Source organism: Pavona decussata, unplaced genomic scaffold (assembly GCF_977016875.1).
Source record: "Pavona decussata unplaced genomic scaffold, jaPavDecu1.1 SCAFFOLD_254, whole genome shotgun sequence".
In the NCBI taxonomy this organism is placed as follows: Eukaryota; Metazoa; Cnidaria; class Anthozoa; order Scleractinia; family Agariciidae; genus Pavona; species Pavona decussata.
In genome coordinates this window covers 4,469,535-4,495,040 of record NW_028145657.1, presented here as the reverse complement: position 1 = coordinate 4,495,040, position 25,506 = coordinate 4,469,535, and the positions used below count along the sequence as shown (strand labels likewise).

The window sequence follows — 25,506 nt, the reverse complement described above, 5'->3', positions numbered from 1 at the left end:
ATTTGTACGGTCCTAATAGGTATGTGACGCCGGGTCGATGACGGATCGTAATTTTCGGTATGATCTAGACCCGGGGGGGGGGGGGGGTACTCCCTTATGTGACCTTAACGGGGACGTGCGGCCCGATAGGGTATGGTTTTCAGGGTGTTTTGTCTTGAACGGGGTATCTATTTCATCACTTTCTGTCTTAAACAGGGTATCCCTACATGACCTAATGGCTTAAACAGATTGTGATTGCCAATGCATTAAAATACAGTAAGAAACTAGTGTATTCTTATTTCATACTAGTCTTAAACAGGGAGTGATTTTGGGTTAAATGTCTTAGAAAGGGCCTGAAAATTTTGAATTCTGTCTTAAACGGTATAGGGTAATCGGAGAATTGTATCTTAAACAGGGTCAGGGTTTGAACGCCCGGGCCGCACCTCCCTACCCAAGCATGTGTTGAGTACCCCCCCCCCCCCCCCCGGGATCTAGAGTAACGTTCCGCATCACACGTACGTTTATATCCTTGTACGTTTTTCAATGTTTCGCTGTTTATATTTTTAAATGAAATTCAGGGGAAAGCATTTGTTATTCACCTTTCATTTGAAGACAGAAACCGTACATGTCTACATTGATTGTTTTTCTATAGTAAATGTGAGACATCTTAATCCATCTTGGCCCGCGAGGTCATAGACTTATTTAGTTGCCAAATTTTCGGTTAAACAAAACTAACCTTGAGGCACTCAGGTTAGCCTAAAAAACACTCCGGTTAGCCTAAAAAGCACTCCAGTAAGCCTAAATAGCACTAAGGTTAGCTTAAATAGCTCCCCAGTTAGCTTAACGGTTAGCAGTTTATGTTGGGGTTGTTCATGCCTCGCATGCCTCACATGTTTTGTTCAAGCCTCACACGTCTGGCTCGCATATTGTAAACACTCCTCACGGCCCGAAAACAAAGAACGCGATCGAGAATTTAAAGAATTTGATAACACGACGGAAAACGTAACTCATACAAGCCGAGTACAAAAAACGAGACCGAGAACAATAACTCGTGGCCCGAAGTCTTATCTCTCGGCACATCGCGACCCCCAAAAGAAAAAAGAATTTGATAATGCGACCGAAACCTTAACTCGGTCCGCCTTACGGCCCGAATAAAAACTTATAAGCTTCGAGCTCCCAAAGTGAAAACATTATCTTGAACGGACATTTCTCATTCTTTTACATTTGACCGCACGTAAGGCTCGTCCTCTCATTAAACTGATGACCCAAGCTTTTGCTTTTCTTCTGATTTAACTGATGACCCAGGCTCCTGCTCGTCCTCTGATTCAACTTTTGACCCAGTCTCCTGCTCTTCTTCTGTTTCACCTGATGGTTTGGGAACAGTCCAATGGTGCTCCCTTTCCACCATTTCCCAGTAATCCTCTGATGGCCATTCATGTTCGGGTATGGGGTTCCCTTCATCATCCTGCCACAAATCAGAAAACAATGTTAAACACCATCCACTACATCAACGAAAGTCGAAACTCCTTATTGTTAAATTTCCTTTAAAGATCAAAGAAACAACAACAAATATTAAAAACAGACAAACAAACAAACAACAACAACAAAAACGAGCAGCAAGAAATAGAATTCCTTTTACAGAGGGCATTTCCTTTGTCAATCAGAGATTTTATTTTCTTAACTGATTAATAATGATGAATTGAAAACTCGTTACTGAGATGAACAACCTCGACGATGAAACCAGGATTCCAGAAATAAATTCTCGTGGGACTACGCCTTTGATCACAAGATTTTCAGTCTCCACTGTACTGTATAGCATTAAGCAGCCTATTTTATTATTACTGTAGTCGAGCCTTGATGTTAGATTGAATTAAATCCAAGGCGGGCTCCCAACCGTCATGTCGCGATGTAGTTGTTGGTAAAATGAGCGTGAATATTACAAGCTTTCCGACGCATTTTGCCCTTCCTCCCCCCCACACCAAAACAAAAGTATGTCATGTCTCAGTCTTGGCTGTTCCCTTATGCTTCCTTGAAGTCCGCGTAACAAGCTTTTCCGTGGGATTTTCCGCGCGGAATTTTGCTCTTACTTCAACTCTCGCGCGACCGAGAATCGAGAAACACTTTTAACTCAAGGAAACACTTTCTACTCAAGCTTAATCTCCAGAAAACTGGTTAATTTTTCCCAAAATCTCCATCATGTTACCCACTGACAGGTAACCTTCTAGCAGACGTTTCTTTCCAGCAATGCATCTCTAGTATTTCGCCGCGTAGTCGGCTTGTTTAAGACGCAAACGACTTCGTACATGTTAAAAGACTTGCCAGAAAGAAACCTCTGCTAGCAAGGTAACTGACAGGAGAAGGAGGGGGGGGGGGGAGGAAACAAGGTCCCCCCCCCGACACTTTATTTAGCCAGGAGAAACACCGGGATTTCTCTGAGAAAAAAAATCTGATTCCCTCCAACAACCTAGACACTTGAAGTTAAGATTTTGCCCCCCATCGCTTTGATTCAAACTGTGCGAACTTTGATACGGCTTTAGACAATACACAAAGTGCAGTATCTGTAGTTGATTCTGGTAAGAGTTAATTTCTGTAAAAGATGACTCCTGAAATACCTGTTATCACCTAATTAATTCTATTCATCAAGACTATTCATCAATCATTTTTGGAACGAGCCGCTGGGAAGCATGCCGTCGCATTATTGGTTTGCCATACAACTGTTAGTCCGTCGAGAAAAAAGCAGCCATTTTTACGGGAAAATTCTTTACTGATAAATAACATTGAGGAACACTCTATTCTGATCAAGAGGATGGGTTTAGAAACGCGAGTTGAAAAACCACACAATTTCAAACACTTGTGGTAGATGTTTCCTAATCAACCCATGTGTATACAGCTATTTCAATTAACGTTGTCGGATCAAAGTATAAAGCTATAAGACAAGAACTCAAGATTTTGTGGATTTTTTTTATGAATAAGTTCATCAAAATCGGCTATGCCTCGTCCGTCCAGTGAAGATATACGATGGCGAGCCATTTGGATGAAAGAAAGGTTAGGATATCAAGCCTCTTTGAAGATGTCTTTAAGCTTTAAGCTTTGATCCGACAACGTTCATTGAAATAGCTGTATAAGCCAACATTGCAAATATTAGCCGCATTTCTACCACACACCGGTTGTTTAGAGCTTGGTAGTTTCACAGACACCCAAGGGTACGTTGAGAGCACCAAAAATGGCCTGACTAAGGCGATAAAACACTCGCGTATACGAACTTGTCCCATGCTACGTATTTATGATCATATGTCTGTAAAATAATATACTTGAGTTTGCACGGCCGGAGAGCGAAAACTACAAACGCATGCTCCGAGTGAGGGAATTTCTTGCTTATTATGGGTTTCTTGGGCTGAATTAAAGACAATGATGGGAACTGTGTGAGTTGCTGTTTCTTCAGACATTCTCAACATAGAACTAATTGAAGACAAAAGGCCAATGGCTTCAGGGACAAGGGTCCTTGGCTGAGCCGCGATAAATTCCATAAAAATTGTTCAATCTCTCCAAAATTATCTTCACCAGACCTGACAATGATGTACTTTTCTGTTTGTTGCAAGTACAGTTCCAAGAACTTATCTTCATCGCTCAAACAACGTTCGTTTTCAAGGAAAATAAAATCTGTTTGCAGTGTGGTGATTTGGCCTTCCTCTCTTAAGGCGCTGTTACACAAGGCAATTTTTCTTGCAACTTGTCTTGCAATTTCGTTGCCCCGTTGCGACACAAGTTGCATGGATCGTTGCCTGGTGTAACATGCCCTGTGTAATGAACATGCCTCGCAACGTTTTTGTTGCAGTCACTGTTGCACGAAGTAGAACCGACTTCTACTCCTCGTAACGATTGCGGCAACAAAAAAATTGCAAGGCAAGTTCATTTAAGGGCATGTTACACTAGGCAACGATTCGTGCAACTTGTGGCGCAACAAAATTGCGAGACAAGTTTCAAGGAAAATTGCCTTGTGAACGTGTAACAGCGCCTTAATAATAATATCGAACTTTACTAAATTGATTTTATATAAAACTCTTACGTCACAACAGTCCTCGTATATTGAAAACTTGAAGTAATTTTCATTTCTGTGTGTGTAAAAATAATCGGCGGTCATTATATAAGGCCCAGTGTTGTAAGAAATTCGTAAAATAAATATTCGACTTCCCTAAAATAGCTTATTTTTCAGAGACACATTTTCTCGAGAACAGAATTAATTTGAAATGAATAAGGTTCTGTAAAGCCACTACATTTTGCTGTTGCCATCCTTTACATTCAAAAGCAAATCTTATGTTTTGATCAAACAAAATAAAAAACAATTCACTAAAAAGAGCAGTGTTATTTACGCAGTACATGAGAGAGCAAAGAAACAAATTGCATCAACATTAGAAAACTTACATGATATTCTGACTGCAAAACTATGGCATTGCTCTGACGTACAGCTGTGGTCAACTCATTAACTTGTTTCTTTGTCATCTTAACATTGTTAAGTAACAGCTGTCATGCAAGTGAGGAACAGAGCTGAGATGTTGAATAAGAACACTTACTCCTTCACCAAGAGGGTTCCCTGAGAAGTCGAGATAACGCAAGTTAGGAGCCTGGTACAGAGATTTTGCGACAATAGCAGCAGACTTGGCTGTCAAATTGTTATTGGTGAGTATCAGTATACTAAGTCTGTCTGTAAAGTTAATACGGGACAACAGAGTCTCCACTAATTCAGCATCATACGCAACACCTATTCCACCGCTAATTGCAATGACGTTTAGCCTGCTAAATAAAGGGAGACCCTCAGTAAGGATTTCCATCAGTGGCCCGCTTTCCTTCAAATAAACGATAATCGACTCAACCATTGAGAGGCAATGACAAGTTGGAAGAGTGATACGTGCAGTGTTCTCCGTCAAACACAAAGCTGTTCTATTGTTTTGTTCATCTGACTGATCTGCAGCATCTGGTGTCTTTTGTTGAGAAGACTCTGGTGACGCAATGAGTTCCTTTAGCATTGCAGCGAGTCCAGTGGAATAATAGTTCGTGATTTCATGGATGTAAAGGTGCGCCTTTTCTTCTTTCTTTACGACAAACACGTATGAAGCACAAGATCGATTATACTTTCTCAGAAAATCCGCGGCCTTCTTTTCTCCTGAACAGCTAACAACAACTGCATTTACATCTTCCAGCACAGTGATCCAGTCACAATAGAATTTATTCTCTAGCTCATCGCTTTTAAAATTCTGCTTATTAGGGTTCATTAATATGTAGTTTCGCGCTTCCGTAGATTTCAGCCAGTGTTCGTTGGCAATGGTACGCAGTTGGACAGAATTGATTAACAAAACACCTCCAACATGAGAGAGAAATGCAGGGAAGCGGTCTCGTCTCATCTCGGGTGAGCAACAAAAGAAGACGTGTTCAATGAGACTGTGAAAACGTCTTTGTTTGTTAGTCAATTCGCTTTTCCAAACTCTTTCCTCGAAGTTGTATTCTGTCAGATCTTCCTTCTTTGCCACGACCCCCATGTGACTTGCAATCTCCCAAGCAGCTTCTCCGGACAGCTCAGAGGCAAATTTTAGGACTTCGCTCATTTTGAAGATCTTTTCAACTGAGTCGATTTTGGACAGGGAGGTTGAATTTTCACCTTTCAGTTCATGTTTAAGATACCAGGCTGCGAGGAACTCCTGTACTGACTTGTGGATGAAAAACACGCCTTTGTCAGGATTTAAACTTGAGAGATTGGAAACTTGAAATAATCCAGCTTCAATTAATTTGTTCATTAAGTTGCCGGGTACTTCACTTGAAGACAAATGCAGAGAATCTCGCAAAAGGGCAGCAAAAGCAAGTTTTCCTAACTGACAGAATTCCTCAGCGTAGTCACCTACTTTTCTAAACATCTGATCGGCATGATCCACTTCAGCAACTTTTCCGGACATGTGATTCAACAAAGTTTGAATAAACTGTGTGTAAATGTCGGCCCGTGATGTTGGTAGTCCTGTAGAATCTTTCCTCGTCCAGACTAAACAGAGCATCAGCAGCAGAAGAGGGATCCTCACCACTTCCTTAAGGTCTTTTTCCAACACATACCGATAAAACTCTTTAAAATCGTTTTCATCTTTCAGGAACTTTAGTGCGAACTCTTTAACTTGTTCCTCGCTATTGAAATCATTGATCTCAAATTGTGCGTCACTAGAGTTTCTCAACACGTCAAGTTTGATTTGTCGTGTGGTCAGAATAACGCAACAATCCCTCAACTGCTTCCTTTCCCAGATGTCACGAACGGGAGATTGTTCTCCTGCACTGTACTCATCATATCCATCCAAAATGAGCAACACCTTTTCTTGATTGTCAACAACAAACTTGTACAGGTCTTCAACGGAAACCTTGCCATCACTAGCCAGCAGTTCAGAAGCCCGTAATATAGCCGGGATATCTTGCAAGTCACAGACATCACGCAACTTGACCTGAAGAACAAGATCAAACGCTGTTAACATTTCTTTTCTCTTTTGCGACCAATCGTAGGTGGTTTTCTGCGTGAAAACTGTCTTGCCGATGCCTGGCCGGCCGTACACTAAAATTCGTTTGGGCTTGGGATAATTCTTTCGGCTGCTGAAGATGTCTGTGTAGTCTTGAAGCCTCTCTTGTGTTACTCCACTGGGCTTCCTGTCATCCGCAAACCAAGATAACTGGGTGTAAATATCATCAATATGAACGCCAGAGCTTTGGTCCCATGGAATGATTTTCACTTTGCTTTTGGAGTTATAAATTAAACATATCTGCCTTTGGCACTCCTCGAGCCACATTGAATCTGCAGAGAAAAAAAGAAAAAAAAAAAGATATTTGATTTGATGTGAATCCGGTTATTTTAATGACAACATTAGAAATCATTAACTCCGCAATGGAATAGCCAATTTAAGAAAATAAAACAAATACCTAAACCTCACTCTGTATTCTATAATATATATTTTATCCGACTAAAATCGTTATCCCAACATTGTTCTTAGATATCAAACTTACATGACTCTTTTCTTCGTTTAGCATCATCCGAATCTGAACAAGGTAACTTTCGTTTTTGGCCACTGGTTGATTGCTCCTGGTTTGATGATGTACCTGTGTCAGAAACATCAAAATAAAAATAACAAAACTTTAAATTTTTCGAAGAACAAAAAGCGAGTGGACCTGTTTGTTTTGGCTGTTTAGTTGTTGATGCTGATTCTCCTGCCGTTCTAAAGCGATTTCACAAAGGTTTTGATAGCAGGAGACAAGTAAAAGTTTTGCCAAGATTGCCACACAGTCCTATACATTAATCAGTATAAATTTTGCGACTCAAACTCTATTCATGCTTGCCATTATTTGGAAGAGGAATAGTGTGACAGTGGTGCATGTAAAATTAATGTATGGGTTGCGGAAATCTTTTCAAAATTTTAAGAAGACACACCACAACACTTGTTATTTTGGAAGACAAGATTCGGTGGTCAGTACAGCCATGGTCAGTTACACAATAACGTACAATATTGATGGAATAAAGTCTTAACACTACTTAGAAACGTTAATGAAAACGTAATAACTTAAAACAAAGACTTTCAAATTAACAAGACTTTTTCAAAGTCCATTTTCACGGAGTCTAGTCATAGGAAGTCATCTTGTAGCAAGTGTAAAAATTAACGTATGAGATGTGGATTTAAGGGGTCTGTCTCAGAGGATAGAGTGAGTGCAATCTCTGTACATGTCCGTTTTGGAGAAAGATTTTTTAAGGCAGTAAGCTCAGAAAGCCCAAATCACCACTAGAGACCGCCTCACAAAAACAAGTGTGTTTAAAATTTTAGTTTTCTTCATTCCCCCATAAAGGTAAATTAGTGCAAGCTAACACAGTTTGATCTCTTCAACGTGGATGTGAGGCAATTTCGGGCTAAAACTACAAAATAGCCCGAAATTGCCTCACATACATGCTAGATTTCATTGTAATTCAAATGAGCAGAGTTAACCGTGAAAAGGGCTATTGAAAACAAATTTATTACAGCACTTTTTCCTTCTTTTGTGTTTGAGCCAATAACAATGTATATAAACAAAGAAGTACGGTATTTACCTAATAATAATAATAATAATAATAATAATAATAATAATAATAATAATAATAATAATAATAATAATAATAATAATAATCGAATATTTATCCAGGATAACCCTTCAGTATAGAATACTGTTATCAACGGGGTCCTGATGACTAAGAATTAAAAACTTACAAATAAGAATAATTAAGAACTGATATGTAAAAGCAAAACATGCACTAATTTAGAACTACAGTAAAAATTTACAGATAAAAATCGTCCAAGGCTTTCCTGAATAAAAATCTAGAATTAATGCTTCTCAGACTTAAAGGTAAAGAATTAAATATCGAGGCACCTAAAAAATAAAAACTACGGCGTGCAAAATCTAGTTTGACCTTGGGCAGTTTTGCTGCTTTCCCATTGTTTCTAGTATTTAAAGCGTTATGATTCACTCGTTGAAAATAATTCTTAAAAGGAGAGCATACAGTTCCATTAAGGCAGTCAAATACCAGACAGCATGCTTTCTTTTGTAAAAAGTTGTCAATTGTTAAAAACCGAAGATCACAGTTCTGCGGACTGCTTTTCGGGGAAATGATTTCGAGACTTCATTTCTTTGTTTCTCTTAACAAGTGAGGACACACGTTTGAGCTGAGTAAAGAACCTAAGGACACGTTTTCGTCAGGGCAAATTTAATTTTATAAGATTTTCTTTCAATTTTTCCTGGAACTTGTTTTGATTTTTCCTGTTCTTCTACCTCTTTCCCGCAAACTGAACCATTGATTTGACAATGTAAAACAGCGTCCGCCATTCTACATCTGGAAAGCAACTCTAGTTCTTCTTCAGTGGCTTAAAATTAACCTCTTTAATTGGTAACTCCTTCAAAGCCAGTAGTATGAACGCTTGGAAGAGTAATAAAGTGATGCCAGTACTGATCTTGTATCTAGCTATTATTAATAAAGTGATCTGAGTATGAACGGGGTCAACATGTCTTAATTTATTCCTGAATATAAATCTTGCCGAGTTCCTGTCAATACCAACATATACATGTATCTGCCCTCTAAACAGAAATGTTACAAGAATTTACTACAGTAGGATTGTTACATACCTTGGTAGTGAGGCCAGTCTTTAAAAACAGTGGGGTCGTTCAGCATGTTAAAAACAACAGAGGCTGCCATCACACAAGCAAAAGACTTCCAGGACTCATCTGGGGTTCTGCTAGCACCAAAAAAATCACAAACACCTTTAACGATCGCCCATTCAGTTTTTAGGTCATGAGCTGCTTTAAAAATACCTAGAAAGGAATAATAATAAAAAAGAATGTTAAAACCATTCAATTAATAAATAAAAGACAATTACCGCAATTTAAGCAGCTCAGTGAAAAGAAAGCCTGAACAAAAATTTAGGCTTGAACAGGATTTGAAATCATGACTTCTTTGACGTCACTGCAGTGCTCTAACCATTGGGAACTGTTCATTTTGTGAATCTGTAATATGACAGAGGCAAAGAGATGGAAATACATATGCCGGAGAAATACACAATACTTGAACTGCAAATGAAAATTCATTTACAAGAGACCATCTCATTTATGTACTAAGCTTAAGATGTGTGAAAAAGAAAGCATGCATGGACAAACCCTGAATGTTCATTAGCTACTGGGTTTCTATTAAATGGCAACACAGGTCTTTTACCATTTCAAATTTCTACTAAAAGTAATTGGTATAGCCATTGTGAGTGTAAAATTAAGCTCTTTCATGACTGGATTGGTATAAACCTATTCATCCTGGGGGAGAAGGGGTGGGGGATTGATACAATACCTCTGCTGACTTTGAGGATAGTGATGGGGTATTTTTTGCACAGTAGATAAAGCCAACACATTTTGTAACTTTTTCTACATGTAAAAATATTTTGTGTGGTTGTTCACATAACATGACCTTCCCATGGTAACAACAAGTTGATGGGCTTGTTTTAATTTAGTAAAAGTAAGTTATAATTGCTATCCAAACCTTAAAAGTAAGTTCACTGCTGAAACTTTCGCAATTTTATACCACTTTAGCACTTCTAAATTGTTTAATCTTAAATCTCACCTTTCCCTTCCATTTCAATAGCAACCATATTTGGGTGCATCTCTTGAACCTGCTCAGCAGTTTTCTGGTCTGTGCCACTCAAAATCTCACCACAGTGCACATTTACTGTTCGAGGTTCTGGACTTTCTATTGGTGGTTTCCAGCCATCAGCTGCGTGTTTCACAAGGTTGCCAATACCTCTGCCCACTGGAGTTCTGAGGGTTTTAGTTGTGAGTTTAGAGGACACCACCACATCACCTAGCTGGGTTTTATCTTTGTTCAGACCACTACAACAGCCAACAGGATTAATGGCCTTGGGTCTCAGCTGCATCACTGCATTTCTAACAACAGTTTGAGATCCACCTGGATCATCATCACCTTCAGTACACTTCATCAGAGCAATCTTCAAGGGCTCATCTTCATCATCAACCGTTTTTCCAAAGTACACATAACCAGGGTCTATGTGATAACTTTTGAAGGAGTTTTTCATGTGTGCCAAACATGCCAGGAACTCACAGTCCTCCACTGTCAACAATAGAATGTCTACCGGCAGCTGAACATCACTCCAGTGTTTGCACTTATTTGGTAAATCGCTCAACTTTGACAGTTTAAGGCTGAGAGGAGGTGGGGCAATGGAGGCATCTTTTGGACAGCTACCTGCGCTACTCTCTGTTGCTCCTGACATTGCAATGAACCCTGATCAAAAACCAACAATGGAGGTCAGAAAATAAATAATTACGATCTAAATTGAGATAATAACAATGCCCCCTGAAACACTTGAACTATTTCAAGACCAAAGCAAATGAGCTGGGTTTACTGGTATAATTTATGTATTCCACCAGGTTCAAGTTCTGGCACACTTGATTCTACATGTTTGAGTGGCAGTTGAGATTGGGACATATTAGAATAATATTCCTTCACCAGGGCATGTTTAAAACACAAAGTGGCAAAATGGCAAACTGATGATAAGAAAAGTTAGGGTAAGTGTCAACTTGGAAATCAACAGTCTACATGTATTTTTTTTTTACTTTTATTTTTATTATCTTGCCACACAGAATAATTTACAAATAGAATAGAAAAGATAATAAATAGCTAATTTTAAGTTACCCAACAAGGCATTTATTGTGTTGTTCCATTGAAGGCAGTGTATGTATGATGATGTATTCTGTAAATTACAACCATTTTCACTGTTTGTTACAGAGGAGGGAGTAGAGCATGTGTCTTTAAACATACCAGCTTTCACCATGCTATGATCAAGGAACTAGAAAATTTATTGGTGAAAGAAAGGACAACCAAACTTAAACACCTGACCTTAAGTGGGTAAACGGAAGAAAGGCGTCATTCTTAAAAGGCTAACCCAATGTTGGGGAGAATTTAAACATTTTAAGCAAAATACTTGACTGGCTCTCATAAAAAATTTGGACACTTCTTTTGCAAGGCATGAAACACTCAAACACAGTCAATTACTGGTAACTTCTTTACATTTCCCACGCCAGTTTGATTAAAAATATATCCATCTTCATCACCCAAATTAGCATGAAAGGTGAAGATGGATGAGTAATTATCCTAAGATGACAAATTATTGTCATGTTGCCATTTTACCATGGTCAATGGAGCCTTGAAAAACTTATGGTTTTTGTTTTTTTTTAAAGCTAATATGGGAAAAACATTTTCATATTGAGCTACATCAACATAACCAAATTTTAATAATTAATACCTTTCATATCATCTTTACATGTATACATTTTGTCAATTATGTCATGGACACTTGATGCACTAGGGCTTCCCTCTTCTCTGCACCTAACTCTAAACAGCACTCAATTAAGGATGGTGCCTACAAATACCGAAGTATTTTTGTGCAGTTTATGACTATGCGGGAAAAGCAGTTCTTAGCAAGGCCTATTAAAATCCAAAAAAAATAAAATTGGGGGTAGCCATGCATTTTTCAGAGATAATAAGCATTATAATATCTCTAAAAAGCACCAAAATATAAATATAAAGCAATGTATGGGATTTTTACTAAATTGAAGCTTAGTTATCTATGAAAAATGCATGGTTTCCCCCAATTTTCTTTACAGATATCAAAAGAATTTGCTAAGTTCTGCTTTCTCTGTATAGTTTTAAAATATTCCTGTGTTAAAGGGCCCTAGTCAGCCACAACTTTGTTTTTGTCTATATGCGAGAGTTTGGCCATTATATTTTATTTGGAGCATGTCGAAATGAACGAAATCACTGTGAAACTACTAAAGATAATGAAACATACTTTCAGGAACACAACTTACAGTACAGTAAAGCAATAAGATTTTGCTTCACCATGCAATATCAATAATTTTGATGGCATTGAAAATGGCGGAGGCTGACTAAGGGTCCTTTAATAGGCACCACCCATAGAAAACCCAAGTATCTTGAGATGCCCAGAATGTATGCGCAGTAACTATAGCAGGCACCCTCCTTAAAGCCGCAATTGTTTCCATAGATTTCGTTAATGCCAAGGTGTAATGGCGATTGAAAGCTGTCTTTTGTGTCAATTCTCCTAAAACCGCCTCCTTAAAGTTCAGGTGCATTTCTTATCTTAGGAATACATGTTAATTGCACAACTTTTCAGAAAAAAAATGGATGTTTTGCTTTTATGACAGCCAGTGATTGTGCTGCATGGGCCAAAATCAGACCCAGACTTTCCTCTCGGTCAGCAAAATAGAGTTTGAAATGTCGACAGTCTTCTTCCCACAGACTCAAAGTTCATGCAATAAAATCTACATGTATGTATAGTTCCTGGTTCAATTCCCTTTCTTGGACTTTCTAACTCTCTTATAAATTTTTGTTCGCATTTATACTGCCTTCGTGGTTATTCACATTTTTCTCATAGGAAGCTATCGATTTTATCGATTAATATGGATTTTATTGAAACTGAATTATCATTCCAATTTTCGAAACGGAAACGCCAAAAGATATTAAAGAGCTCGCAGAGACACTTATCAATGACAACTTCCCTGTTCGTTAAACGATAAAAATTGCTTTATCTTTTCTACAAACTTCTAGTATTACTCAGCGTGTGTTAATGTATTTGAAATCCGATATAGATCCCTGGTTGATTATTCCACTGTTTTATTTATTTGCGGATGTAACTCAATCGCACGCTTGTTGCTCTTTCACCAAGTCTTTAAAGGGAAAGATTTTTGTGATTTTTGAGTATCAGTTGTCAGGATTGAGGCAAGCCTTTCAAGGGACTAATGGCCATGCAAGCCCAGAGTTGGCGGAAAAATTGGCCGAGGCTCTAGATTTTAAAGCGAAACAAGTAAGACTAATGAGTTTTACAACTCTTTGTATAATGAGGGTCCCCAGTAGGTTTTTCGGGATGCGGGATTTGGCTTTTTTAAAGGACGGGATTCGGGATTTAAGCGGAAAAGAGCGACGATATTCGGGATTAGAATTATGGACGGGACCCGGGATTTTACGATTTTACGAAGCGGGATGCGGGAAATGTTACTATAAAAAAACAAGATCCGGGAAGTCCGTTGTCGAAAATGGAAAATGAAAATCTACTTGTCACCGTCCTGGACAAGAAAATAAAATTACAGGTACTGTTTCTTTACAGATGAACTTTATTTGTGTTCCCTGAGACCTTGCATTTAACTTGAACTGATAAGCTTAAACAATTGCCACAGGACGTAACAGTACACAAAAATTGCCTAAACAATTGCAACGGCATAAAGGAACTTAATTCAAATGGCTCCAAATGATAAGGACCTAAGAAAACCTCCATAAATTTGAGTAGCTTCCTTCATGATCAAAATCAAAAGGTCAACAGAGAGACCTCACCACATTTTGATCGAAAAAACGAAAATCTCTCAGAGACGTACTCAGGAAAGCACTTAAAAGGTACATTAAGCAGCCAGCGGGAGTCGTGTTTGGCCTGTCCCCTTTTTAAATATTTGTTGCGGTCTCATGTTGTGGTAGGTGAGCAGCAATGCTCTTCAGAGTTTGATGACAGCAAAGTTTTCCAAGAATCAACGTGATAGGAAAGGACGCCCTGACCATTCAGTTGTGAGAAAAAAGGGAAAAAAAAAAAGGAAAAAGAGCAAGCTCTAAAAAGGAATTGCTAACGACTTATTGACTGACGTGATTCGCGAGAAACATTAAAAACGTCTTAAATGAAGGATGTCGTCGTTATGATGGAAAGAAATAGAAGAAATAATATTACAGCTAATATTTCTCGCGTGACCAAAGACCAGTACAAAGATCAGATTTGCAGTGGGAATTACATCCAACTGAAAATGCCTTTTTTCGTCGAGATAAGGGGCGTGAAAAAAAATATGAGCTGACCAGTATCGGGATTGGGCTAAAACAGCGGTCGGGATTACGGGATTGAGGGAAAATTTTTTCCGGGATGGCGGGATTGAAGAACCCTATTGGGGACCCTCTATAATCCTTTCCTTAAAAAAGGTATAGTTAGTTTATTTTATCAAAATAATATTACTGATGATAATTTTATCGATAACTCTACTATCGAATTATAAATATGCAATAGCCTTCTACGCAGGCGGATATGATCTGATTGCATGATAGCCTCCTATGCAGACATTCGCAGGGCCCATCACGGGACTAGCCCTATGAACATCTGCGTAGGAGGCTAATCACGTGACGAGCTCTAGGAGGTTAGTCATGCAAATACTTTTGAATCATTCCTGATATTGATCACTTCTTGTTTCCCATATTTCTTAGGTTAAAACGTGGTTTCAAAACCAACAGAACAAAGGAAAAAGAGAAAATTGTAACGACAACCTTAAAGCCAAGAAACCGGAAAAGGAAAAATATTTTACATTTGTGATCGAACCCGCTTAAGGTGGCCGAACACAGTTTTCAAGTATACAGCTGTTAGTGAACATTATTTGAAAACTACGTACTTCTGAGTACCCGAAATTAGCATGGTGCAAGATTAACTAAGAAGGAATAAATTTTGATACTTCTTGTTGAGCAAAGTGCCATTGCCATGGCAACACAGCAAGCTATTAACCGTCCACAAATAAAGGTTTTCCTTAATTTTTAGAAAATGCACTCGTTAGATTTTTTCCATTTTTTGTATCCAGAAAAACTCACAAAATACCATAGTGACGCTGCTTTCATGTAATTTTAACAGAGAGATCTCAGGTAAATCTTGGTTTTGCACTTTAATGTTTTTTGAAGACATCCTCTGTTAGATTTTGTTTTTTGTTTGTAGGCGAGTTACGCTTTTAGAGAACTACTGTTTTGTCAAATTTCACGAAATTCTAACGAGCGGTTCCTCAGAAAACAGTTAATTTCCATTAAAACAACCAGTTGCAATTTATTGCTTAAATGCGCATGCGTGGCTTTTAATTAGATTTTCTCAGCAAAGATGAAAAGCGTACAAAAAGGCTTAGCTCTTCGTGAACTCACTTTTTTTGTTCGGCGATAAATGAAGAATGATTCACAAACAAGAAACTGAGTTATTTTAAGAGCTAAACTTACCTTTGTGATCCATTTAGTATAAAATCGAGGGATCGATAGTATTTGCTTACCATAACCCACTATTGGATAAAAACCTGTGAATTTCCTGTGAAGAACCTGTGAATTAACCTGTGGCAAGAGAGTACCCTATGAAAAAACCTGTGAATTTTGCACAGCCTAAATTTTGAGCAAAATTTCAAAATTTAGGACCCTGTGAAAAAACCTGTGATTTAAATAAGCCTGTGAAAAACCCTGTGAAAAACCCTGTGAACAAATTTTGAGGGAATTCTATCAAAAACACCTCTGAAAAACCATATGAAAAAACCTGTGAACAAAATAAGGAGGAAATTTATAACAAAGATCTGCAAAAACCCTCTGAAAAACCTGTGAATAATAAAGGAAATATTAAAAACCTGCAAAGAGGTTGACTATATATAGCAATAGAATTATTTCAGTAGAGTTATGACTTAGAGTTAGAGTTATAGACTGCCAAAATCCTGAATTCAAGATTTTGGATGGTCAAATTCCTGAATTCAATATTTTGGATGGACAGCCAAAATCCTGAATTCAAGATTTTAGCAGTCCAAAATCATCCTGAATTCAAGATTTTGGATGGATGGCCAAAATCCTGAATTCAAGATATTTTTGGATGGACGGGCAAAATCCTCCTGAATTCAATATTTTGGATGGACGGCCAAAATCCTGAATTCCAGATTTTAGCAGTCCGAAATCCTCCTGAATTGATTATTTTGGATGGACGGCCAAAATCCTGAATTCAAGATTTTAGCAGTCCAAAATCCTCCTGAATTCATTATTTTGGATGGACGGCCAAAATCCTGAACTCAAGATGTTAGCAGTCCAAAATCCTCCTGAATTTAAGATTTTGGATGGACGGCCAAAATCCTGAATCCAAGATTTTGGATGGAGGGCCAAAATCCTGAATTCCAGATTTTAGCAGTCCAAAATCCTCCTGAATTAATTATTTTGGATGGACGGCCAAAATCCTGAATTCAAGATATTTTTGGATGGACGGCCAAAATCCTGAATTAAAGATTTTAGCAGTCCAAAATCCTCCTGAATTCAATATTTTGGATGGACGGCCAAAATCCTGAATTCAACATTTTGGATGGACGGCCAAAATCCTGAATTCAAGATTTTAGCAGTCCAAAATCCTGAATTCAAGATTTTAGCAGTCCAAAATCTTGAATTCAGGATTAATTATCAGCATATTTTTATATGTTTCTTCTGACACTGGCAACACAATGCAGGATATTGAGCTAGATATCCAACAGTTTTTTAGTCCTCTGTCATTTGTTCTGCTGATTATGTGTAGCTACAGGCTAGAATACTAATGTCAAGTATGGTTATATAAAAATTTCAGCGAGATCTCGCCGAGTTGACCGAGATCTCGGCGAGATTTCAGTAATTCTCGGCGTGACTTTTAAAGGGCAAACCTTTCAGCGAGATCTCGCCGAGATTGCGTTAATCTCGCCGAGATCTCGGCGAGATTTCGGTAATTCACGGCAAGATTTTTAGAGGGCGAAAAACTTCAGCGACATCTCCCCGAGATTGCAGTTGCGTCTTCCATCTCGGCGAGATTCGCGGCGAGATTTTTAGGGGCACTGAGACAGGCGAGATCTCGCCGAGACAAATGCGATCTCGACGAGAAAACCAAAATCTTGCCGAGACAACCACGATCTCTACAAGACACCCAATCTTGTCCCTAGAGCCCACGCGCGTTTTAGGCCAGCGGTGCTTCCTTGGTGCTGACCAAAAGGAACGCAGCCTCTAGGAACGAGATTGCACTTCGCCAGATTCGAAACGAAGACATGTGAACTCTTCAGTGGTAAAGATTAAGTTATGAGGTTGAATGAGTTAAAACTTCAGCTTAACCCTAGCCTCGTTGAAAATAATGTTTGCTTTCATTTTTTTCATGCTATAACTGGAAATTGATGAGCTTCAATTATTAAATTGATTTAAATTGTTGGCCGAGATCGCGCTTCGGCAGATTAATATTAAGTGCGCGTCTTAAGATAAAAGTGAGAAGAACGCTGCTCATACCGGACGCTCGTTAACATACTTGTTTACTATCATAAAATAAATTCATTGACCTGATAATCTTATCGTTTTATTGTCTAAATCTTTAACTCACCTTTTTAGGCAATTTTTGTCCCTCAAAAGGCCGTTATGAACAGTCATGTCGTAATGCCTGCTGCGAACGATTTTTCGGTACAGGAAGCCAATTTTTGAAAACGCGTTCTTTCCCTTTTCATTACACTGTTTTCAGTTGTCGACATTTTTTGATTGTGCTCTTTTCCCTCACAATCTGTCTCTCAATCCTCGTAAACAACTTGCCGTCTCCGCGACTTGCCGGCCACTTGACAAATGGCGCGAAAGTCCCCAACAACAACGTGAATTGGGCGATGTGATTGGTTAATTCAATCACGCCACCCGGCGATGCTCGCGTAAGCTACAAAAACAGTTTGACTGAAATTTGAGGTTTGCGAGGCCACAAAAATTAATCCTGCTCTTAAACCGCAGAAAATATGAAAAGTTAAGCTTCATGACAAGTTAACCATTCGTTTATGGCTGGAAATCATGATAAAAGAACCTGTGGTCAACCGGAGAATAGCACACAAGGGATATGATGAGCACTGGTCAACTAAAATGATGCTGATTAAGTTAACAAACTACGGTACCCGAACTAACTGAACTAAACTGAACTGCACACTGTGAACTCAGTCACCGCACATTTTTTACGGAATACGGAATGTCCTGGATAATTAAGGTGCTGGAGAAGGAGGACTTAAAATTTGCTAAAGGGATATTCAAGCTCGTTAAGCTATAAGCGTGTTAAGAATCAACTCAGTGGAGGTGACCATCAAGTTTGTGCGAGAATTGAGATTTTAATGGCTTTCTTCCACAGCCTTGTGTCTCTTGATTGAGAAAGAGGTTAGTTTCTTATATTATTTATCCGTATTTCATCTTACTTAATAGCTTAAAGAAACACTGAGAGTAAAAGAGTTTGTTTAGAAATCGATAGAAGCTTTCACAAAGCGTAATTAGCTACACGAACGATTTCATCTTTTTAACTCGAAACCTCGAAGGTAAAATTTTTGAAATAAATTGTTGGTGATTCACAACTTCTACATTCGTTTTCAATTTGAAGCAGTTAGTTTACATCATAAGCTTACCGCTTAGTTTCGCTCTTTTGTCCAGATTTCCCAGCCGTAATGATTCAAATGATACGGTAGAAAGTAAGTGGCTGTTTACTTACCGAAGTTATATATTCACTTTTTCGTGGAAAATGCTTAGGGGCGTCTGGAGAACGTAGTTCGATTATGAGTATATATCCTTCCAATGTTATTCCGCTGATTAAGAATTTCAAACCAAAAAGCTTTACTTTCATGTCTGACGATCAAATTTTCAGTACACCGCTGCGGATGCATCCCGCCAGGGATTCCTCGCCGCATTTTAATTCTTATCTCACTGAGACCTCGCCACTAATCTCTCCGCATTTTTGGCGGCCGAGATTTGGCGAGATCTCGCGGCGTTTTTGGTCGCCGAGATCTATCTCGTCGAGATGAAAATCTCGGCGACCAAAAACGCGCCGAGATTAGTAGTGAGATCGCGGCGAGATAAAAATTTCGGCGGCCAAAAACGCGCCGAGATCTCGGAAAAAATATATACTTCTTGGGAAATTTGGTGGGCATGTCTGTTGTAAGGAAGTTAGGGGTATGTTATGTTTAAAACACGAGCAGTAGTACTGTATTGGGAATTAAAAACCATGAGGCGCAGCCGAGTAGTTTTAGATCTGACAAAACACTTCAAATTTTTTGAGCGGCTTCTATTAAAAACATCCCTGGAAAAGCGTGTGTCAAGAGAATTTATAACAGTGATGCTTTGGCAAAATAATTATGTTGGAAATTATCATACGAGAAAACAATAATAATAAGTTTTAAGTTGTAAGCATGAATTTTAAACTTTATTCATGAACCACACAAAAGAACAAAAGACATGAATCACGCAACAGTGATGTCGGTTGACGCTCTTGTCTGGTATTAAATGATAGAAAGTAGGCAAATAATAATAATAATAAGAGGGAGGTTTTATCAGGTTTTAAAACCACTGCATGTGATGTTTTGTCCACCATTTGATAGGTCAATGGGCTTATGAATTATTAATGAGTTTTGAAAGAATGTTAAAATGCAAGATCCTCATTTAAAGACCATGCAAGGCTGAACTTTTTTTTTTCAAATCCAAGCCCAAGACGTCGCATTTAAAAAATCTCAGCACAAGACTCCATCATGTAGAAATCCAGGCTCAATAGTTGTTCTTCACTTTTCGTTACAGCACGACGCTCTGTGGCTCGTACTTAACTTTCTTGATAAATCGAGCCAGTTATTTTGGTATTACACCTGTAGAGTTATTATTTCATAGACAAATATCAAGACAAGGACATAGAAGGCTGGTATAAGACATGTTCGTTTTGGCAAAAATTATATATAAATGTTTTAATGGACTAAGCATCTTTTGGCCATCGCGATAAATGGAAGAATGAATGATTCAAAAAGTATACAGTCAGTCTCTGGCTCAAGAAAGTCTTTTGAGCTTATATAAGAAAGCAATCCTTGTTGTTGCATCAGGAATTGATATTAGATGGTCATTTACAGTAATTACTATTCAGTCAGTGTTTTTAGAGGCACTGGAAGATATTGAAGTGTCTGTGTTGAAACATATAACACTGTCAAAAGTGACCAGACTGTATGCACATTCTAAGTTTTAAGTTGTAAGCATGAATTTTAAACTTTATTCATGAACCACACAAATTAAAGAGCAAAAGACATGATTCACATAACAGTGATGTCGGTTGACGCTCTTGTCTGGTATTAAATGATAGAAAGTAGGCAAATTTGTAATCAAATCATCTTTATTTAACAGCCTTTATGTATTTCAGTTTACTTTCTTGTATTCAAGCCCTGCCAATTTCAGTATTTCAGTAGGTTTAACATTTTGAGATTGAATATTACTTGACTGATGCATTTAACATCTAACCAGCTTTTCAAGTAATATATATATATATTTTTTATAGTTATACACATGTGAACTGAGAACTTCAATCAAAATAAAGTCTTCTATATGTTGTGCAGCTTAAGTGTTTGTACTTTGAATAGTTCTCAACATCCACATCATTCGATAAGATAGATTAATTAATAGGCTAAAAAAAACTAAAAAACTGCTAAAAAAGTAATTGGAATTCCCAATAGCAATTGGTGGACCTTTATATAAACAAAAATATCATTAAAACTTTGATGATGATTTTGATGAACTTTGAAAGCTGAGTACACTGAGGTAATTTTGCTGGGGCATCATAATGATGATCTCACGCCAAACTGCTAATATTCTGGTTATTATATAGTCAAGTTAAATTGCCACAAAGCGTGGATGTAATTTAAATTACACTTGTTCAAGACAAGGAAATATTGACTGGTGGATCTTGAAATGAATTGAAACCAAAAGCTGGACTGGATTGCACCAATTACAAGAAGTAAGTAAGGTTTCAATATTTTTTTATATGTTTTACATATTGTGTGTGTTTGGATATCATTCAGTATCTTTCTGAACATGGCTTTTTTGATGTAGTCTTCTGGCATGGAAACGTTTCATACAGCTTTCTAGCTTTAATTTATCAGTGATATACAATTTATTAAATCAGTAGTCTCTCTAAATTAAAGAGGAACAAATCATTTTGAATGGTATACGTAGTGGATAACATAAACATTTAACATTCTGAAAAGAGAAAAATTTTGGTATTACTTATTTTTATATCACACAGGTTTTGACCCCATGAAAAAAGTGCCTAGTGTATGTACATGTGTTTGGGAGTATGTACCGTTCTCAGATGCTGTACTGCATGCATGCATGTACTGGAAAATACCCATGCAACCATGCAGTGCAGCCAGTCAGTATATATGTTAACCCTGTAAAAAAGCTTTGAAATTTCACATGTACATGCTTTTTCTATGGTTTTGAACCTGTAAACAGCTGCCAGGCATATGCATATTAATTCCCATTTCACAGGGTTTTTCACATGTTGAGACCCTGTGAAAAATGCCCTGTTCACAGGTTTTGAGATTTTCTACCCTGTGAAAAAAGCTGTGAAAAAGCCTTACAATTAAGCCACATTTCAAAGGTTTTTTCACAGGTTTTTTCACAGGGTTTTTCACAGGTTGAAATTCACAGGTTTCTTCACAGGTTTTTTCACAGGTTCAGACCCTGTGAAAAGTGCCCTGTTCACAGGTTCTGAATTTTTCTCAACCTGTGAAAAACCTGTGAAAAATCATGTGAAAATTCTTGTTTCACATGTTTTTTCAGAGGTAAATTCACATGTTTCTCACAGGAAATTCACAGGTTTTTATCCAATAGTGGTACCCTAGCGCGCGCTTGATAGCATCACTAACAGAATCTGTAAAGCGCGCGCAAACTGTGTTCGGCCACCTTAATCGAACAATAAAATCAGGAAGAAAATCATAACGCAGTCTTTTTGGTCTCTTGTACAGTGTTTGTCAACAAATCATTTCATTGCCGCCTTTAAAATCTAAATTTTAAGAAACAAGATGCCTGCTTTACTGGCATTACGCGTGATGCTGGGGCTGATTCATTTTTTCCAACTGTATGCTTCGCCGAATGATAAAACTATCCTTGCTAATGGAATAGTTTGAGTCACGATGATCGCGTTACGTTGTTTTCCTTGTGTTACGCGACTCAGACTTTCACCGGAAATGTGTGGAATTCCATTACGATAACGTAAGCTTCTCAATGACCTCTTTTTAGTCTCGCGTCGTGGTCAAGGACTGTCAAACAAAGCACGATTCCTTCGCCATGAACTCACCAATTTCTACCGTTTTAAATGTCGAGTGCTTCTTAGAAGTTATTCTTTCGATTTGCCGCTTCAAAATGGTGAAATTTCCGTTTGAAAACGGCATGTTGAGTCCAGAACATGTTATAAACAATATCGCCCCAAATTTAATCCGTTTTTGATAAATAGATCAAATGATGCGTTGACGTCACACAGGTAGGGGTGAGTGGGTCCCCTCCCTCGCGATATAAGCGACAAGAATGGATTTTGATTGGCCTGCTTCTGTTGAAGACAATCAGAACAATACACCCCGAGTAGGAGAGGGGTGAGTTTAATGAATAAATTAATGTACCGATTTGAAGCTACGACGAAGAAAAAGAAATCGTCCCGTTTTTAGACACGGTATGCCCCCTCAGGGCATCCCGCGTAAAAATTTAAAGAGTCACAATCAAACGCTCCCTCAACGGAAACAGGATAATTTTTATCGATTCAATAACGATCGATGAATCCAATACAATCAATAACATTAACACTTCGTCGGCGTGTGAGTATCGCATTTTATCGATTGACCGATAAAGTGGATATCGTTTTTAAAATTTCAATTTATCGATAGATAAATGATTTTCCGATATCAATTTTTATCGATTTGACTACCCTGGGAGAAAATTAAGCGAGCGATGGAGCGATCAAGTTTTTGTTCAACACGATAACTCGTTCATTGTGCATGAACAATTTACGAATTGAAAAATCAAAGAGAATTTGTAGTTACGCTTATGTAAGCACATTTTTATGCGGATGATTTAACTAGGAAGTGATTGATTGATTGAAAGGAATTTTCAAATTAGAACTCATTTTTTCCTGAAACTTCAACAATATAAAGTTATCATGTATGATAGAATTGTGACGCATTTTGCCATAGCCGTGGTTGCATTTACACAGATGAGTTACAACGCATTCTTTTACTGCCAAGGCAAGCGAGGGCGAGGCGAAAGCGAAACTTTCCGAACAGCAGTTCTAGTCTTTCTTGAGCTTCATGTTTTCACGGGCCCGCACGCTAAGTCAAACACAGTGTTATCAGTTAAACTCTCTGATGCAGCAGATAAAGGAGGAAACAGCCGATATATGTCATCTGGAATTCCAATACCCATATATTATTAACGGCGTAGTCTCGTACATAAGCTTACCGTTAGATACGGTAACCAATCTCAAGTCAAGGGAGCTTCGATCCACTGTGACGAAAACCTAGAAGACACAAAAAAGTGATTTCAGCCTTCATTGTTTCTAAACAAACCTCACAATGACAACTTACATTGAAAATAACAAGCAAACTTAACTAACTTACGTGGATTGTAATTTCCTCTCTCCAGACGAAAGTCAAGCAATTAGTACCACCCCCGACGCAAGGTCTCATGGGAATAGAAATTTACACCAAGTCACTACGGGAAAAGTCACGCACGGAACACTAGGAACAAGTTTACTGTGATGTCCAAGTTTTTTTCTTTCTATTAAATCTGGCTCTCTCTACTCCGCGGTTTACCCTCTGTGACAGGCTCTAGAATGAGGGAGGGAAGAAGAACATTGAGGGCTTCCCCTTTTCCCCCTACAGTGCGCTCCTCTTGTTTCGCGCCTGCCTCGCTTTCCCGCTCTTTCTGAACGCATGCCTGGGCAGGCTACTCCCTTTAATTGCTTATGTCGGTAATGTGAACACTGACATAAAGACATAAGGTTAGGTGAAAAGAATACTTTAAAAGTGGCGGAACAAACACTTGTTGCCTTTGAGATGATTTAATTTGTTTCTTCGACGAAGGCGTCGTCGCCGACCACAAAGGGAAAAAAATTGCTAGAAGAAAAGAGTGGGTGCGTCCAGTATTTCAGGAAGAAGCTAGAAGAGCATTTACACGTCTTTTATCATACAATATTGGATAAGTTTGAACCGCTTCAGCAAGTTCTTCTTCATGTACACAAGCCGCACCAGGGTTGGTCCGTCGCTGATATCTTCCAACTCCACAGTAGCCGCCTATTGAAAATAGTGCTGGTGGCGAATTGGGTTCGACAATTTTTTGCTGCTCTCTGATTGGTGGCTTGTGGTGTCGTTATGTCGAAGTTGTTCACACGTGTTTGACAGCAACATAACGACATAAAAAAAGATCAGTTTTTTTCCTTATGTCGTTATGTCGATGTCGTTATGTTGCCAATATGTCATTATGTTTACATGTTCACACTGCTAACATAACGACATAACGTCCTTCTTATGTCGTTGTGTCGCAAGTGTGAACCAGGCTTAAGTGGGGCTTGAGGAGGCTAGAGTGCCTTCAAGGCTCAAGCAAACGGGTCTACATTCGTCTATGTTCACAATCTGAGGTGCGCGGCACATCCTTTTTTCTAAAAATAAAATTTGAAATCAAGTTCAATCAATAGTTGAATACACTCTTTTCTTTTTTATAAGAATATTGTTTTTCCGGTCCAGGCTGAATATCCTATTTTTCTGCCGATTTTAGGCTGAAAATATTCTTGCAATATTCTATCGCATTACATTGCACATTTTTTGTACTGCACAAATACATTACATGTACCGCTCATCATTGAACATTTGGTAGACTGCAAAACAGCCGTATTTTTGCGTTTGGTCGAAATACGAGGTCTCGTCAAGCGAGAGGTCTGGAGCGGGCGTGGTAGGCTCGCACTTCGCGCGCGAGAATTCGCGCATTCACAAAGAAAAACGACTGTTTTGCAGTCTAAACATTTGGCTATCGCTAGTAAAGATTGTTTCGTTTGTTGGCTAGTTTTGCCGTGCAGAGAAAGGAATACTTTGTTTAATGCAGTTAACTAAAAACAAAATATTGTATTGTATTTACATATTTTCAACGCACGAAATTATATTCTTTTCATAAGTTCAGCTTCAGGTTTATTCTTAAAATATTTTTAAAATTTCGCAAATTTCATCCTCGATATTCTTATAAAAAGGAAAGAGTGTAGTTCACCCGGCCCTGATCTGACCCGCGCTTAACGACACTTCCGTTTGACCTTCGTACCCAATGTCAACCAAGGGTCATTTTGGCGTCTTTGGTTGGGTGTGAAAGAA

The 25,506-nt window shown here is 38.3% G+C and overlaps 1 pseudogene across 1 annotated transcript; it reads right to left on the bottom strand.

The window, feature by feature from the left end:
• Positions 1 to 51: 51 nt before the first annotated feature.
• On the bottom strand, positions 52 to 23,798 carry LOC146456706 (uncharacterized; annotated as a pseudogene). Its single transcript, XR_014858792.1, has 7 exons — positions 23,767 to 23,798; positions 23,609 to 23,666; positions 10,121 to 10,795; positions 9,142 to 9,327; positions 7,006 to 7,098; positions 4,402 to 6,796; positions 52 to 1,444 (listed from the first exon to the last, which is right to left on the bottom strand). The product of XR_014858792.1 is annotated as an uncharacterized LOC146456706 (transcript).
• Positions 23,799 to 25,506: the final 1,708 nt, after the last annotated feature.